We start from the raw sequence: 17,686 nt of genomic DNA, 5'->3' as shown, positions 1-17,686 counted from the left end.
GAAGAAAGATGGCAGCAGAGAGGAGACCACTATTGATAACTAAGAGGCAGGTGTTTCTTACCCATTTATCTTTCCAACCCTCGACACCAATGGAGTAAAATCTTAGTAAGGGAGAAGGAAGAGAGTTGCCAAACCCAGACGGCACTTCCCCCACACTAAGAAGCAGTGAGGGAGAACTAAAAATGCTGACCAGGCCTTCTTGACCACATGCTATAATGGATGAGAAGCTCTGAGTTTGAAACTTAGATTGATCCTGAAAATTAAATCACAAGGAAAATTGTGAAAATTTCTGAAGGCATCATTTGGGGACTAGAACGAGAGCTTCAACAGAGCAGTGTTGAATGCAGTAATTGGTGAATAAAGCAAAAAAGTGATGAATTGAAACTCCCACTGAGATGAGCCTGTTCAATATGCTAGTTATACATCCTCGAGGGCCTACAATCCGACTTATTAAGGTTGCTCATGTTTCTGATGGGTGAGACCAATGACTGGAATCTGACTTAATCTGTGAGACTGATGTCATGGAGTCCAAGTGAGATGGGGTTAGACTTGTGCCACCTCGGCCATGAGGGCTCCCTAATCCTTCACCTTCCCCTTTTATCTGGATACAGTTGGGACCTGAGTTGACACAAGGCTGGCTTAAGATCAAATTGCTGCTTAATAACAGAGATGGGTCTTTTTGACAATCTTTGGAGTATTATTAAAACTAAATGCTCTAATTCTTGTCTCAAATTCAGACTGTATCATTTAATATCAAAATAATGAGGTTTGACGGTGATATCATCCTTTTTATGTTGGTCCTCTGCAATTTTGAGGCTACCTATGAAATAGTGATTTCAGTTTTTCCCAGATCATTTACAGTCGGACTATACAATGTTCAGAACTCTCTGGGAACAGCATCCCCTATGATTGTGACTAAAGAATAAAAGAGCTTTATTGCATATTCCAAATGTGCCTCTGTCCCCCAGGATTGGCTTATATCATTGCCCCTTTCTCTCTCGTTTCAGTTGGGCTTATCACTTTGTCAAATCTCCAAAAGTCAGTCCAGTTCTATGGAGCATTAGAGAATAATGTGAATTTTACTGAAGATGTTACAGATGAGAGAGGAGATGTTAATACCATATAGCAAAACTAAGTAAAAATCTCAATCAAAAAACTTTCCCCCTCCAGTACCTCAGTCATCAGCTGCTTCTTTTCACTCAGTGATGCCCCTAGCCTGTAGCCTAGACAGTCTCATCAAAGCCACCTTTACTTGGCTCCCAGAATGTCCATGACTGCTTTCCCATATAAAGCCATGGAATCTTCTCTTAGTTTCTCCCATCTTTACCTTCAGCCATCATCTTGTTAGGAAATCCCCACTTTAGGTGCAGTCTCCTTAGAAAGCAGAAATTCTAAAAAATAAATATATATTTTTCTCTCTGAAATCAAGTGTTTCTCAGTCACATTGGTAGCATCTTTAGGCAGTAGATTCTCTTCATGTTTTTAAATTCATTAGGAACAATTGGTATTCATAGATCCCTCTTATTCATAGAAGTTTGGCTCCTGTCCTCAAGGAGAATCCCTCCTTAGTGTTGGGCTCTATGCTTGTAGAGAGCTGAGGCTTTAAAATTGATATAGGGGACCCTTCCATGGGTCTCTCTTGCAGCTGACCTGATGCTTGCACTAGTGTCTGCTCCTCCCTCCCTCTGCTCTGCTGCGATATCAGTTATGAATATGGGCTGCTATGCTGAGCTGATCTCACACCCTTGTCCTGGCCTACCCACCTTCTGAGTTCTTATTCCATGAACTAGATTTTTTTTTTTTCATCTTTTCCTGTTCTTCCCAGCACTAAGCATTGGTCTTTCCCTATTTTCAGAGAGATGACGTCTGTATTGGCCCTGACAGCTGACTTCACTTAACTATGTGGTTAGAGATAGAACTCTCAACTCAAATAGAGCAGAGTTGGCAACTTTCAGGGCATCGTGGCTGATCCCATATTATGAAGAGAAACTTTTAGGTACTGAATACATATTCTCCTGTGCTGTGTCAGATAAGAGATCTAGCATAGCCCATAAGGATTATTTTTTACAACAATTTGCATTACTGTCTCAGATGCTATACACATTTGGGCAAATCCACCTTAACTTTTGGTCGAGGTTTCCCCAAAGTGTAAATAGGTAAATATATCCATGAAATTATCAGTGCTATCTGAGAAGGTCATTCGGTTAGTTCATAAAACAGGGAGACATTTTGACCTGACAGTCTGAAATTATGAGCTCTAGGAGACCTGTGGCACGGGGTTTTGGTGAAGCAGGAATGCTGGTCTCTCTGCTGTTAGCCACGTAGCTGGTGAGGGAGCTCAGCTTACTGCCCAGCATCAGCCTCTCAATGGACTCGACTGTTCTTTGTTCATCACCATGGGAATTTTTTATGAGGAAAATTATATGCTATTCTTGAATTTTGAGGATTCTTGAAAATCTTGGGTATTTGTCTAGATTCTCAAGCTCTTACTGTGTTTTCTTAGTCACTTCCAGCTCAGGCTGCTGTTTGTCACATGTCTCAAAGGCGATATCTCTCTCTGCCTGGACCGTACTATCTATATGACCTCTCCCAAAGTCTGGAATTAACTTCTTCTGGACATCAGGGGAAGCTGAGAACCTGGGTGAGGAAACTGGATGTGAGTCTTGTTCCCAAACTCACCTATTCTGTGGACTTGTGAAGGGCAGTTGTTTCTCTGTATCTATTTTTTTTTTTAGATCAGTAAAATAAGCATGATAATATCTTCCTCCTAGAGTCGCTCAATCATCTAAATGAAATAAGAGATAGGAAAGGACTTCCTAAACTGTGAAATTCTTACAAATGCAATGTGGTATTAGCTGGCAATTTAAAAGATTGAGAATATGAAAGTCACCTGCCTACTGTCCTCTTTGGAACAAGGTAAAGGAGATAAAAATAGGTTGTCTTATTCTAAAGTTTTCTTATAACTTTTACACCATCCTGATTGGTAATTCAGCTCTCATTTTTACTGGAGAATTGTGCTAACTTTTCAAAATATCATATGAACATTAGAAGTTATCAGTCATCATTATTATAACACAAACACATGTTGTATTTTAGGATATTAATATAATATTATCAATTGCTCATTCATTTATTCTTCCATTCCACAACGTACTCCAGGAATCATCATGGAGGTAATGTAGAGGATGCAAGAAGAAATGAGGTGACAATGTTTTTCAGGTCTTACTCCTTTCTAATTAGGGAGCCAGGATACAGGAAATGATTAGGAGCAAGAGATGGTCACTAAATATTCAAAGATTGTTCAATTAACAGAGCTGTATAAAGAAACCTTCAGAGAATTTTCCCCCCAAGCTTTCTGTGCATTTAAAAAATAATCCCCTTTAATTTTGCATCTCGGCTCAGAAGTCTAAGCAACCAGTAGGTGCTGTTCACAATGTAGTCTATGTCCTCTTGGATTTCTGGCTCAGCTTCTCTGTAGAACTTTACACTTTGAATAAATGGCAAATTTTTTGTGTCCATTACTTCAATGTCATTTGAAAAATTGCTTCTTGGTTTTCCCTCTTTATTCATTTTTTAAAAAGATTTATTTTATTCACTTTAAAGAGGGAGAGACAGAGCACATGCTCATGCGGGGAGGAGCAGAGGGAGAGGAGAAGGGAGAGGGACAAGCAGACTCCCAGCTGGGCTGGGAGTTCTCAGTGGGGGCTGGCTTGATCTCATGATTCTGAGATCATGACCTGAGCAGAAATCAAGAGTCAGAAGCTTAACCAACTGAGCCACCAAGGTACCCCTTCCCTCTTTATTTTTATTTTTTAACTCTGGAATTGCCACTTGAATCCTAAATTTTTCATGCAAAAGTCCCACAGCAGTCACACAGAGTAAGGAGTATAGTTCTAAACTTCCAGTCTTCTTGAGCTAAAGCCTTCTTTACAGCCAGTATTACGAGTGGGGAGGGTTAATAAATCACCCAGTTCCTTGCTCTTTTCTCGGTGTCCAGTGGCAACCTAGACCCAATGGAACCACACAGACCTGCCCTCAGCTTTTCCATCATTTATATTCCTGGTGCCTGAAACAATGTCCTTAAAATGAAAGGAGCATTCCTGGCAAAAACAGACACCTGCTGTTTGGGTGAACTTGTGAATCCTTTGGTTGAATCCTTTTAACAAAATAAATATTTTGGGGGAAGAGCAAATTCCAGGTCTGCAGATGACTAAAGTAGGGCTGGCTCCGTGGAATGCCAAGGCATTCAGGATAATAGAAATAGATGAGCTCTGCAGGAGAGTAGTCAGAGAGAAATGAGAGGGAAGCTCTGAATGAGATCATTACTTAAAGAAAGTATGGTTTGGCCCCAGGAATGAGATCTGTGCTCCCTGGATGGATGTAAGAATTGAATACATGGGTAGCTATGACTCACTTCTCAGATGATAATCCCGACTGGACCCATTGTGCAAGTTTTACTTCTAGCAAATAACAATTACACATGTTTATAGAGTTAAGAGGCTTTCTGTATATATAGAATATAGGTGAAAAGTATTAAACATCATTGCCAAAAATGGGGAAAAGGGAGAGATAAAATTTATGGTATTCCTGCTACATGCCAAGTCCTGTGTAAACATTATTTCATTTGCTTCTCTCAACTAACATATAGGGTGTCTTATTGTTACCATTTCACAGAGGAAGAACCTGAGGTTCAGTGAGATTAAGTTACCAATGGTGACAAAGAGATAAAAAATTATCAAAGTTTGAATCCCAATTGTCAGACTCTAAAACTTAGGCTTTCTCTAGCATAGGACTTGGCCTTCCAAACCCTGTCCTGTATAGAATCATGCTTTTTGTGCTTTGTCAAGATAGTTGCTATCATTTACTAAACTCTACATGAAGCATTTTACATATTTCATTTATCATCCCCACAAAAAATCTGAACATAAGTTTTTTTTACTATTTTATAGATAAAGAAAATGAAGGACGGATAGGTTAAGTCGTACTCAAAGGCACCTACAATGGGTGGGACTGATGCTAATTCATATCCTGCTTTGCTTCCCTCCAATGCCCATGTTGGCTTTTTATTGTTGTTGTTTTTTAAATTATTCTGAATACAGTGAAGTTAGCAAATTATTCTAGACACAATTAATTTTCTGCATCAAGTGACCCTTGCACAATAATACTTTGGGGCACCCTGTCAACCATGAGTCACTGTGTGAGGATAGGCTGTTTATCAAGGAGACAGGAAGGAAGAAGACATGTGTTCTAGTTGTCTGACTAGATTCCATCTCTATCATATAATGATCTATCATCTATTGATTTATCTATCTAAACTGCCATCAAGTAGTAATATCACAATTAATCTCCAGATGTCCATCCCTAAATTCAAAGTATAGCTAGCTTTTAAAAATTCTTAATAAGCTCAAAAACAAAATAGCAACCTACCAACAGAGGGACTTGGAAGTAAAATGAGGAATGGGGCCAGAGGCAGAATGGACACAAAATTTGTCTCCTTTTCCAGATGAGTTCAATCTCTTCCTCCTAGTTGCTAATGTGTTATTGAGAATCAGAGCTTCAGCTCTTTTAACACCAGATTTGGCAGTCTTGCAATAGATTTTAACTCAGCATTTCTGTTCCTTCAGAAAACAGTTACGGGGAACTTACTATGTGTCTGGCACTATGTTAGATGCTGTAGATATACAGCTTTGTGGGACCCAATCTGTATCCTCAAAGACCTCACAGACTATGGGGGAAACAAGTGTATCAAATGAGATTGTGAGGGATGCCTTCCAAATGAGCTTTCATAATTTAAGGCATGAGAATTCAAGGGACTACAGTACACAGCCAGAGATCAGAGATGTCCCGGAGCCTGCTCCTCTTGCTTCTGTTGCTCAGCTGAATTAAAGCTCAGCTCTAGAGTCCTAATCCAAATCACCAACCGGATCCTGTGGGAAAGAAGATATTCTCATCTGAAGCTCAGTGCAGTCAAACATAAGCACTTTCCTTAGAGTGCAAAGTATATTTTAGTGTAACCAAAATGCTGATGAGGGCAAGTTTCTCTTTACAGATGTATTCCAGCTATGAAATGCAGTAGTAATTAGAGAGTTATGAAGTCAAATTGCTCCAAATGACTATACTGTAAAAACTGTAACAACAGCAACAAAATTAATAGCCCACAACTAAAACAACTCAAATGGACAACAAATGGGTGAATGGATCAATAAATGGTGACAAAGCCTTACAGTGGAATGGTGTTCAGCAGTAAAAAGGGATGAATTATTGGTTCACACAAAAACACGGAGGAATCTGAAACTAATTACGTTCAGTGAAAGAAACCAGTCTTTCCTCCCTCCTCCAAAAAAGTATATAGTATATTATTTCATATATGCACAATTTTAGAAAATACAAACTAATGTATCTTAACAGAAAGCATGTGGGTGTTTTCCTAGAGATGGTGTGGGGGAAGGTACAGAAGGAGCACGAGGAAACATTTGGGGGTGATAAATATATTCATTATCTTGATGTGGTGATGGTTTGATGGATACATATACATTTATCAAAATTTACAAAATTTTATATTATAGGAACCTGTAGTTAGTTGTAGGTCAATTATATCTTTTATACCTTTCAGCTGACTTCCTAGCTCTGTTCCTCTAACATCCTCACAAAATGGCATTTTTCTTATGTTTCCAGGGAATACTGCTATGGGAAAAATGACCCCTAATTGATAAATTGCACTTCGACTTGGAGGGACTAAAAATACACTGCAAAAATCTGATAGGGACACACAAAAAATCCAAAACAACCCAAAAAACCAAAAAACAAAATTCAAGACACATTTCCTCATACAATTGGCCAAAGATGGCAGCCCTTTCTCTTTACTAGTCAAAGTGGCATTACCGTTTGTTAATGGCAGAAATACACAGTGCTGCCTCTCAAATGAAACAACTCCTAATGACTTAAAAAATTTGATGATGTGCATTATTTCAATTTGGTTGCATGAAATAAAACTTTACTAATATTTTCAATTACAGCATTCTTAAACTCACATGTTGCAAATTACTGTCTAATGTTATTATCACATAAAACAATATGAGGGCAATAACAAGTAAATTCCAGATGTTTGGGAGGGGGGGTGTGCGCGCGCGCGTGTGTGTGTGTGTGTGTGTGTGTGTCTGCAGGTAGATGAGACAATCAGGAAAAACTGCCTGAAGCTGGTAAAGTTTGAAGTGGAGGGACAGACCAATGGGGAGGATATCTTGGGCAGAGGGCAAATGTGAGAAAAGGAATAAAAGTAAGAAATGGATGGCGGCTATGGAGAACTGAAGACAGCTTCATGTTGCTGGTGGAAGGTGAGAGATGGTAAAGAGAGGGAAAAGGTTGCGGAAGTCAGTGCACACTGTCTTGTGTGTGGTGTTACAAACTATATCCTGAAGTTGGTGGGGAACTCTTCCCCTGTGTATCCCCTTGGCTCCCTTTCTTGTGCTACTTTCCCTGAAAGTCCATCCCTGAACAAGCTATCTTCAGTGGTACTTCTTGACAACTTCTATTCCTTTACCTTTTCTTCTTCTTCTTCTTCTTCTTCTTCTTCTTCTTCTTCTTCTTCTTTTCTTTCTTCTTCTTCTTCTTCTTTCTTCTTCTCCTTCTCCTCCTTCTCCTTCTCCTTCTTCTTCTTCCTCTTCCTTTTTTAGAGCACCTATCATTTCCTGGCATAATATTACACATCTATCCTAAAATTACTTTGCTATTGTATTTTCCCACAGAATGTGGTTCTAAGAAGACTAAAACTTGGTCTATTTGATTCACTCTTGTCCCCCAGCACTTGAACAGTGCCTGGCACACAGAAAATGTTCAACACTTTGCAAAAGAAATGAATAGGGACCCATCAAAGTTTTTTAAGTTAAGTAATGACAATATTGGATTTGTCAATTTCTCATGCTGGTGGCTGTGCAGAGGAAGGAAGGACTTAAGGACAACAAAATTGGAATCAGGTAAGCTGGGTAAGATATGGCATCAGTAGTGTGGATAAGATGCTGAAGGCTGAAATAGGTTGTCATGGATGGAAAGAGGGAGGAAGATTCTAAAAATATTTCAACTGGAAATCAATAGGATTCAAGGACTGATGGACACAAAGAGTAAAGAAGAAGAAAGCATCAAGGATGACTTACCTGATTTTTTAATCAGGGAGTTTTTTTTTTTTTTTAAACTTACCTGATTATGAGTGATACTGATACAGATAGTAATGAAGTAAGGAAAAATTTAAGGGACGATGGTGGGCAGCCCCAATGGCCCAGCGGTTTAGCGCTTGCCTTTGGCCCAGGGCGTGATCCTGGAGACCCGGGATCGAGTCCCACGCCAGGCTCCCTGCATGGAGCCTGCTTCTCCCTCTGCCTGTGTCTCTGCCTCTCTCTCTCTCTGTGCCATGCCTCTCATGAATAAATAAATAAAATAAAATCTTTAAAAAAATAAGGGAAGATGGTGGGGCTGGTTTCAAACTATTGAGGTTAAGACGCCTTTGGTATAAACAGGTGGTGATTTCTAGCATCAGAGTTGTAACTGTAAGTCTGAAGTCTTGGGCCTGGACAGGATGTGACTGGAGAAATAGACTTTGGAAATGATGTCTATATTTCTATTATAACCAGTTCTAATTCAAGTTGTAGATGGCCATTGCAGGGTTTGAGAGTGACTTTGCCAAATGGTTCAAATCTCACAGAAACGTGAACTTTTACATGAGAGTAGAAGAGTGATATTTCAAAGCAGAAATGAGAAGGCAGGGAAATCTCAGCCTTTTGTACTCCACCGGAGAGGTAGGTAGGTATAGAATTCAGTGAAGAGATTATTAAAGCTATATTTACAACCTCAAGGAGGTGTTAGGTGGTTAGCAGAGGGTGATGTCAGTGGTAAGTCAATAGGGGGTGGGGAGTAAGTAGTGGGGAAGCCCAAGGAATGAAGAATGAAGAGACTGAGAAGATAAAGGGTAGGGATGAGGTGGAGGCAAAGTTGTTTCTCATTGACTGAAGAGATGAGAGGCTGGTTGGAAATGATTAGTCTTAAGTGTCTGACTTTGGCACATAGTGTTTTGGTGCCAAAATTGACTAAGGCATTAACATTTGGCCTGGTTTCAGGTAGGGATCTAACTCAGGATGGGGACTGCCTTGGTTTGTAAAACAGCCAAGGGGGCCCAAATGACTTTTGGGTTTCATAAATGGGTTAGAAAATGGAAGCAAGTGTACATATTCCAGTAATTAAATCATATTAATAAAATACAAACTTGATAAAATAATTTGGATATTTTATCTTCTCCATTGGTTGGTATCCTTTCTTCAAAATGCAGCCTTCAGTGATGTAAAAAGAGGAGATTACCTTAGTGGAGGTGGGAGGGAATGAGGTCAAACTGATATTTGATAAACCAAAAATTCCCAGGAGTTATAAGGATTTTTCCAACCAGTTATTGTAGCCTAATAAAGTCACATTTTGATTTTGAATTTCTCAGTCAATGCAGTACCACAAATATAATGTGGTACTGATATAATATAAAATAAATAATGTGATATGACGTAATAGGGTGCAAATTCCCTATGAGTCTTATAGACTGTTATACATATGTGGTCCTAATGAATCGTGCCTCCTAGTCTTCACGCCTTTCTGTAACCTCTTCCCACAAAGCATGGGCTTAGCCACGTGAATCACTTCGGCCTATGGGATGTTAGCAAACACAGCACAAGCACAGACTGGTAAAGCGCTTGCATGGTGGGGCTGGTCAACTTGCAAGTCTTCCTCTTGGAAGCGAATCACCATGTTGGAAAGAAGCTCAGGCTAGTCTACTGAATGAGAGACCATATGGCGGGAGGCTGTGCAACATGAGAGCCCATTCGGACATTCCAGCCACAGCTAATGGCCCAGATGAATGAAGCCACATGAGTGACCTTAGATCTACCAGGCCGAGAGGATCTGCCCAGTGTAGCCCCATCCACCCCCAGGATCATGAGAAATAATATATTGTTTTTTACTCCACTGAGTTTGGCCTTGGTTTGTTATACAGCAATAGAGATCTGATACTGTGTCTCTTCAGGGATAATCTGTGTCCTGTGAAGCCAATCTTTGGAGAACAGGTGTTTCATTGTTCTGTCTCACCTAATATATGATTCCTTCAGATCTTTAGTTGTGCGGATGAATGATTTCTCCTCTTCCCTCTGAAGAAGAAGGATCCCAAAATATTGCTCTGGTTGATGGCCGTATTTCTATTATAACCAGTTCTAATTAATCTTTATATTCAAGGTTTTACTGTACTTCATGTTTGGGTACCTGGATCTTATTGCTATTTCATGCGTGTGTCATGGGATAGTTCTTAGTCAAATGACTCCTATTTAGAGGTGCCAGAAAGATGTTTCCAGTATTATCCTAGGGATTCCATCAGTTCTCATTTAATGGAAGTACGAAAAACAACCAAATGTAAATCCAATACCCGTGACCCACCTCCTATTCCCCGCCCTTCTGCCTACCTTTAACTCCCATTGCTCTTCCAAAAAGGACAAGGAACAAACAGGTCAGCCAACATATGGACTTTATAATCTCTGCTGTTTTAACTTTTCAAAGACTCCCTGTAACATTGGCAAGCAAGTGAGAGCTCCGCAACTATCCCTTTGATTGCAAAACACACAGGGGCTTGCTCCTGACTAGATTATTGTTTTTCCATACACAAGCGGCTTTTCTTTGCAAAATGTGCTCAAGGCAAATGTCCAACACCAACTGAATTCCCATGGTTTTGTATCCACTGTTCTTCTCTATGAAGGAGAACAATTTAACATATAAAACCAGGCAAGATTAGGAGATTTCTCATCCTATCTTTGCCAATCTGGTTGCGACATGTTTATTAGCAAAGTGACATCTGTTTGAGGATAGGTTGAAACTATTTTGCTATGTCACAGAAACACTACATTTCCTATGTTACAAATACATTTTATCTTTTCTTTTCCCTCAGGCCCAGACTTTTCAGTGTAATAGACCAAAACTGTAATCTTTTTTTATAAGCCAATAATTTCTAGGTTCACCAACTGGAACATTTTGTTGTTTTAGGTTTGGAATCATCCATTATAATTTCTATCCTGCACAAGCTGAAGAGGCTCTTTGGAATTATCGTTTGATATTGTTTAATCCCAGTATTTGACTCCAATATTTAGCTCGTCATGGTGGACATAGTGATAACACTTAAAATTTCTGGCCATTTGTTCAGTTCTGCGGTCACAGCTCTGAGCTATTTCAGAAAGATAGATGAATACTTTCTTACTGATGATCACTGAGGACTGTGTCTATATATCCAAGGGAAATAGTCCTTTCCAGTGTGATTCTGTGTTGTCACCTAGCATCATTTTTCCAGGAATGGAGAAGAATTTGTACAGAGTAGTCATTCAGAGGAGGATATTATATTTAAAGGCATTATATAAATAAAGACAATTTGCCCCAGTACTTCTCAGAAAAGTGTTCATCTGCCCTGATTTGCAACCTCAGAAAATTTCTCGCCTTGGAATAAGTGTTCCAGGAAGAACAGAACTTCAGTTTCTTAATGAATGACTCCATTTCAAATCAAGATTTCATAGTTTTGAGTAATTATTAAAATATTCAATTTGTATGCATACAATCCTCACACAATCATTGCTTGAAGAAACAACGCCTGTCTCCCGTTGTACGTGCTATGGTGGTGGTGTTCCTGGAAGAATCTTGACTCCAACTTAAAGTGGTATTTCTTACATTCTTATGTCTGTAATGAAGATGTCTTTTAATGAGAGAAGAGCACCACTATAGGCTTCACCTAGTATCTTCATGTAAATATGGTCCAAATGACAGATAGAGCAGTAATATTCCTGTTTTAGTGATCTTCGGTAAGTCTGGCCCAATTTTGCAGAGACTGTAAAATTCAGCCTTAAATTATTCTAAATGGAGAACTGTATGGGGTAACTTTCCATAACTCATCTATTATGGAAAGCCCTTTCTAACTGCATGAGGGATCCAGGTCCAGGAAGATAATTATTAAGAGATTTATGAACTATAGAACGTGTTTAGGCTCACTGACTTAGAATTTACATTTGGCTTTGGCGGGTACTTATAAATATGCTCTGGCTTTAGAATAATCCAACTTTTCCTGGGTGGTATCTCTGTTAATCTAGAGGTTCCCGGAACTTAATGGTTCCTTAAAATGCTCCCAGGTCCTACTTCATCCACACCTAGTACAGTATGACAGGATGGTGATATTTTGAGAATGTCTACGAAATGCCAAGTGAAAAAGTAATGCCAAGTGCTTGATTATGAGGTGATGTACACTTTCACAGCTTCTAACAGACAAGTAGATGATCCATGTATAGTTGCTATTGGGCTTAAAGTAATACCTGTGTTTGTATGAAGGGGATCCCCTGTATTGCTTAATGACCACCAAAGCAATGATTTAACTCACTTCTAAACTGTAGTAGAACTCTAATAGGGGCTTATCATGGTGTAACACTGGGTTTATGATAGTGTAATATTGCTCTAGCCCTTTTTTGGAGGTGTTGCCATAAGAAACTCCACAATCTAAAGGCGTAAACACTGGACTGGGAATTTGGACTTCTGCTTTTGAGTGCTCATTGATAGTCTAGGAAATTTGTGGAAGGGCAGCTTACCTTACTCAGTTTACATATATGTGTACACAACTGCACAAATAAAAGCGGACTGAAATGACAACTCTCTATGACCCTATTGTTGATTCTGATTCTCTTTTGTGGGCAGCAGGGGATGGGAGGGAAAGCATTGTGTGTCTTTAGCACATACAGATTAATAACCATCTGTATCTCCTTTTGGTGATGCCTGGATTAAGTCATCGGTAATGGCTCCAGCATTCTTCATTCTGACAGCTCGCTTGGTTTCCAGGGTTGTGATCATGCAGGGATTAGATCCTAATTTTTCCATCCTTCTTTGGGGACTGTGGGGAGAAAGAGTTCCCTGTGTGTTCATGTATTGGCATATCCTGCTGATTAGGTAAGACCACACACTCTATTGTTTTGATATTTGTAGAATAGTGTATGTGTCTTGCTGTGGCATTCTGATAGGGGCTGCCAAACAGCACGGAGCTGGTAATTAGTTCTTAGCGTATGGAACAAATTGAAGAAACTCTATTCCAATGATGCACGTTCAAAATTGATTTTCCTTTAGAGCTGAATGTCAAGGTTTAAAAATAGAATATCTCAGCTTTTCCATAAATGTGGATGGTGAATGAAGATCCAGTATCCAAATATACACAGGCAATTTCCCTTTTCCCATAAATTTCCCCCTTTCTGGGTCTAAAATGAAAATGCAGGCTTTTAGCCATTTGGTGGCTGTGTGAAGGCTGTATGCAACGTTCTCAATTACACCCAATTTTCTGTTTCCTGTACAACAGACTAGATAAAATGTTTGTTCAGAGACAAGCTCATTATTGTTTTTAGAATGAAAATAACAAAACATCCCAAGCCTTCATCCTCCAATGTAAACAATGTAAATTGAAACTTTAGATTCAAAGGCATAATTTTGCAAAGAAAAGCCTTGTTCTTACCCTATGCCTTTAAATGCCTTGGGCTCTGTGCTTTCTTAAACTCCCAAACACTCCTGGCTCTCAAACAGAGCAATTGTGTGCCTGGGATAATTGCTTTCTGATAACAAAAGGTGAAAATACTTTTGGATCCCTGATACATCACAGCTAAAGTTTTGTCAATTAAAGCCGTATTTTTCTCTCATTTCTGTGGTCTTAGATATCGTATTCTTGTCTGTTAAATTGTTTGATTTAGGTTCCACTCTTTGGTTGATTCATTTGTGAAATGTTTTAAGCAGCAAAAGAACACAAGTCCCTACTCTGTTCTGAGCAGATAATGATTATACCACCAACTCTCTTCCCTTCCCTATACAGCGGCTCAGAGTGGTATTCCAGGGTTACATTTCTTTTTTCTTTAGAGCTTCTTTTTCATTCATCTTTCCTAAGACCTTTCTTATTAAACACTATTAAGCGAGCATAAACTGGAAGGGAAAAAAAAACCGCTGTGTGCCAAAATTCCTTACATCCTATGCATTTGGATGTGTAAAAAAATTGGCTATTTTTTTCCTTTGATCTTTCCTTCTTAGTGATAATTCTAAGCAGACCTTTTTTGGAAATAGATCTCTAAATTTTGGGGAAGCCTCCTCATTATATAGGTAAGCTTTACCTAACTTAGGAGTCTTGTGACCCCACTTTAGCATGGTGTTGCAATCAAAGAAATGCCTGTCTTGCATTCAGAATAATTGAAAAACAATTTACATCTTACTGTACTTCTATGCGGTTACATCATTTATAAGAAAGGAAAACTTGTTAACATGCTTTTCCTCATTTATCTCATTCCTAATATCTCCTACCCTTCACTGCACCCTGAAATCTCTCTCTGCAACCATGTCAAGCTTTCCCAAACTTTTGTGGGAAACACAGTGATATTTCTTGCCTCTTTCTGGATCAATTATTTATTAGGTAAATCAGTTTGGTCTCTCAGTACCTTTCAATTTTTATGCTGGAGCTTTTTTCCTGCATTCTTTGCAGCACAGAAGGATATAAAAACTGAACACAAAAGCAAGGATCTATTCTTCTTCAAAGGCAGGTGAGGGTGTGGGAGATAGGCAGGATGGCAAGCACATACATTTATGTAATTTTTTTTTTATCCTCATCACGTGCAGTAGTTAGAAGTTGGAGCACTATGGTTCTTAATCACTGAGCACAACTGAAACTCAGAGCTAAGAATGAGGACCTCCTCCACTTATAGGAACTGTGGCTAATCTTCATTTCCTCACCAGTCCCCATTTCCTTGGTTATCTCAAACCTACCTGCCACTGACCTTTAATGACTGATTGGTAAGGATTGAAAGTAGAAGTCGTCACTATCTCTCAGCTTAACAACTTCACTCTCTATGCATACAGGCTCATTTATTTCAATTTCTTTTTCAAATGCAAAGATGCTTATATCATACTCTGTTGTTTGAAACCCTCTGTGTTCTGGTGCCTTTGGATGATGTCCAGATGCATAACCTACACTCAATACCTCTGCCACATTTCCCCATAATATTCTACTCTCCAGCCGTGTTAATTTTCTTTCAGTCTATGGATTGCCATGATCTCTCTTACCTCTGAGACTTCCCACATCTCGTTGCCTCTGGTGAAATATTCTTCCGGCCCCATGTTGCTTTTTTGTGGCCAATTCCTTTTCCTGCTCTGTCTTGACTTAGACATTATTTCCTTTAAAAAGCCCTTTCCAGTCTCTCTGGACTGGATTAAGTGGCTCTGCAGTGAACTCCTTCGGCACCCTGAATTTAGCACAGTGTGTTGCTTGGCTAGTAAAATCCAAACTCTAGTTTGTCTTGCTCAGTTATATTTCACACTGCATGGCATGAATTAGGTCCTCAACACATGTTTGTTGAATGCCTACTGGATGAAGGATCTAATGTTTGTTGAGCAGCTACTAGGTGCATTGTGCACCAATCTAAGAAAAGACACCTATAAACTGGGTAAAATTTCTTCCCTGCAGGACTCTGTACACAACCCTTAGTGATGTGGGGTAACGTAGGTCTGTTCCTCACACCCACCTAATATTTCTACTGTGAGCTATTAATGAAGATGTCGGTAAAGAAAACCCTTATCTCTTATCATGTGTCAAGCCTTGTCATAAACGTTTTACATGAATTATCACATTTAATTCTCACCCTAAATATTTTGTTGTTTAGTAGGTTGTGAAGTAGGTCCTCTTATTATAATGTTTGTTTCTTTGAAAGAGAAAGTTGAGGCTTAGGTAAGCCACATAGTAAATAGCGCCAGGATTCAAGCCCAGGCATTCTGGGTCTACTCTGCTAAACTAGTTTCAGTGAGTTGAATTCATTAGATAACTTGGGCCATTATGATGAATACGATAATTGTAAAACCTTATCATTATATACATTTTGCGAGCATACCTCATTTACTCCTCTGATCCATGTTATGAGCTACACAAAGTAGTTTTTACTTTCCTTCTTCAGCTGCTGGTAAAACTTGAAAACAAACTGACCAAATGTCTCCAATCAGCCTCGGTGTCCATCAAAAGATGAATGGATAAAGAAGATGTGGTCTATGTATACAATGGAATATTCCTCAGCCATTAGAAACGACAAATACCCACCATTTGCTTCGACGTGGATGGAACTGGAGGGTATAATGCTGAGTGAAGTAAGTCAATCGGAGAAGGACAAACATTATATGGTCTCGTTCATTTGGGGAATATAAAAATTATTGAAAGGGAATAAAGAGAAAGGAGAGAAAATGAGTGAAAATATCAGTGAGGGTGACAAAACATGAGAGACACCTAACTCTGGGAAATGAACAAGGGGTAGTGGAAGGGGAGGTGGGCGGGGGGTTGGGGTGACTGGGTGATGGGCACTGAGGGGGGCACTTGGCAGGATGAGCACTGGGTGTTATGTTAAATGTTGGCAAATTGAACTCCAATAAAAAAAAAAACAATAAAAAAAATGTCTCCAGTCAATCGGCCAGTGAGCAATGAATGGAGCTCCAGAACCCGATTGTTCTTACTAGTTAAACATTTTTACTGGCTCTCTGTGGACTTGAGAATGAGCACCAAATGCTTTAACAAGATGAACAGGGTTCACTCCATCTTTTTTAGCTTCAGCTTCCACCAGCTTTCCCAGTGAACTTACATTCACCCAACCAGACTACACTCAGTACACATTCAGAGCTCAGAGCTCAGCTCTTGATTTATACTGTTTTGACACCCAAACAAGGAGGGTCAGATGGAGTGGCAGATTTTGAAAAAACAAGGAAGCTTTGCCTGGATCAATTTAGACAAGTGGGGGGTTTATAAGTTGTGATAGACAAATGGGTGGGACAACTTTAGCATTTCTGCTTTCTGATCCCCAGAATCTGAATCTTCATGGCCTGGTCATTCCACATATTCTAACTTGTGATTGATTTACCCTGATGGTCACACTCTTGCAAGTGACACATGGATAGTAACTGTGGGGAAGCACACAGAGTGAAAATAGCCTGTTTCTTCAGTCAATAATTGGAACATCCCAAGCTCTCAGACACATTAATAGGCAACATCTGCTAAAATCAAGAGAAAGTGAAAAACAGGATATGAGGCTTTGGGGATTAGAGTGAAGGGTATCCAGTACGAGCAAAGCTCCCATGACCGGGGTAACTGAGGCCAAGTGACTTGGTTAGGCAAAATAAAAACAACTGAAAAGAAACTATTGAACTGGAATAGCATGAATTTTATTCATTTTTTTCATCAGTCTCTTTTAGATGAACAGATAATATAGAGAGACACATAAAATGTTCTTGAGTCAAAAAGAGAGTCAACTTGATCATTTAAATCTTCAGGGAATTATGTTGAGAGGGCTAGAGTCTAATTCTTTTTACGTTCCCTTTTGAAAATAAAAAGGAAGTCAGGAGGGACTGCTTGAAATTAAAAAAAAAAAAAAATCATTGAAAACCATGATGGCCTTTCCACAATCTTCAGATAATTCCTAAGTAAATGAAAATCATTTCATGAGATTTTTACTTAGTTTTGAAGAAAAACACAAACCCATGAAAGCAAGCCACAGTGCTTTTAAATATTCTTTGAACAAAAGCCATTGTAGAGCTAAATTTTATTTACAGTATGCAACACTGAGTGCCTTCATGACTTTGCCCTGGC

General features: G+C 39.2%; 1 long non-coding RNA gene across 1 annotated transcript in view; it reads left to right on the top strand.

The window, feature by feature from the left end:
- Nucleotides 1-16,171, top strand: part of LOC119868016 — a 28,960-nt gene extending 12,789 nt beyond the window's left edge. The window contains exon 3 of the long non-coding RNA XR_005385532.1: nt 16,014-16,171. This is a non-coding gene — a long non-coding RNA (uncharacterized LOC119868016). The remainder of the gene's footprint in view (nt 1-16,013) is intronic.
- The last annotated feature ends 1,515 nt before the right edge of the window (nt 16,172-17,686 follow it).

Source organism: Canis lupus, chromosome 38, assembly GCF_011100685.1.
Source record: "Canis lupus familiaris isolate Mischka breed German Shepherd chromosome 38, alternate assembly UU_Cfam_GSD_1.0, whole genome shotgun sequence".
NCBI lineage: Eukaryota > Metazoa > Chordata > Mammalia > Carnivora > Canidae > Canis > Canis lupus.
The sequence above is the reverse complement of the archived record's forward strand: the minus strand, read 5'-3'. Positions and strand labels throughout refer to the sequence as shown.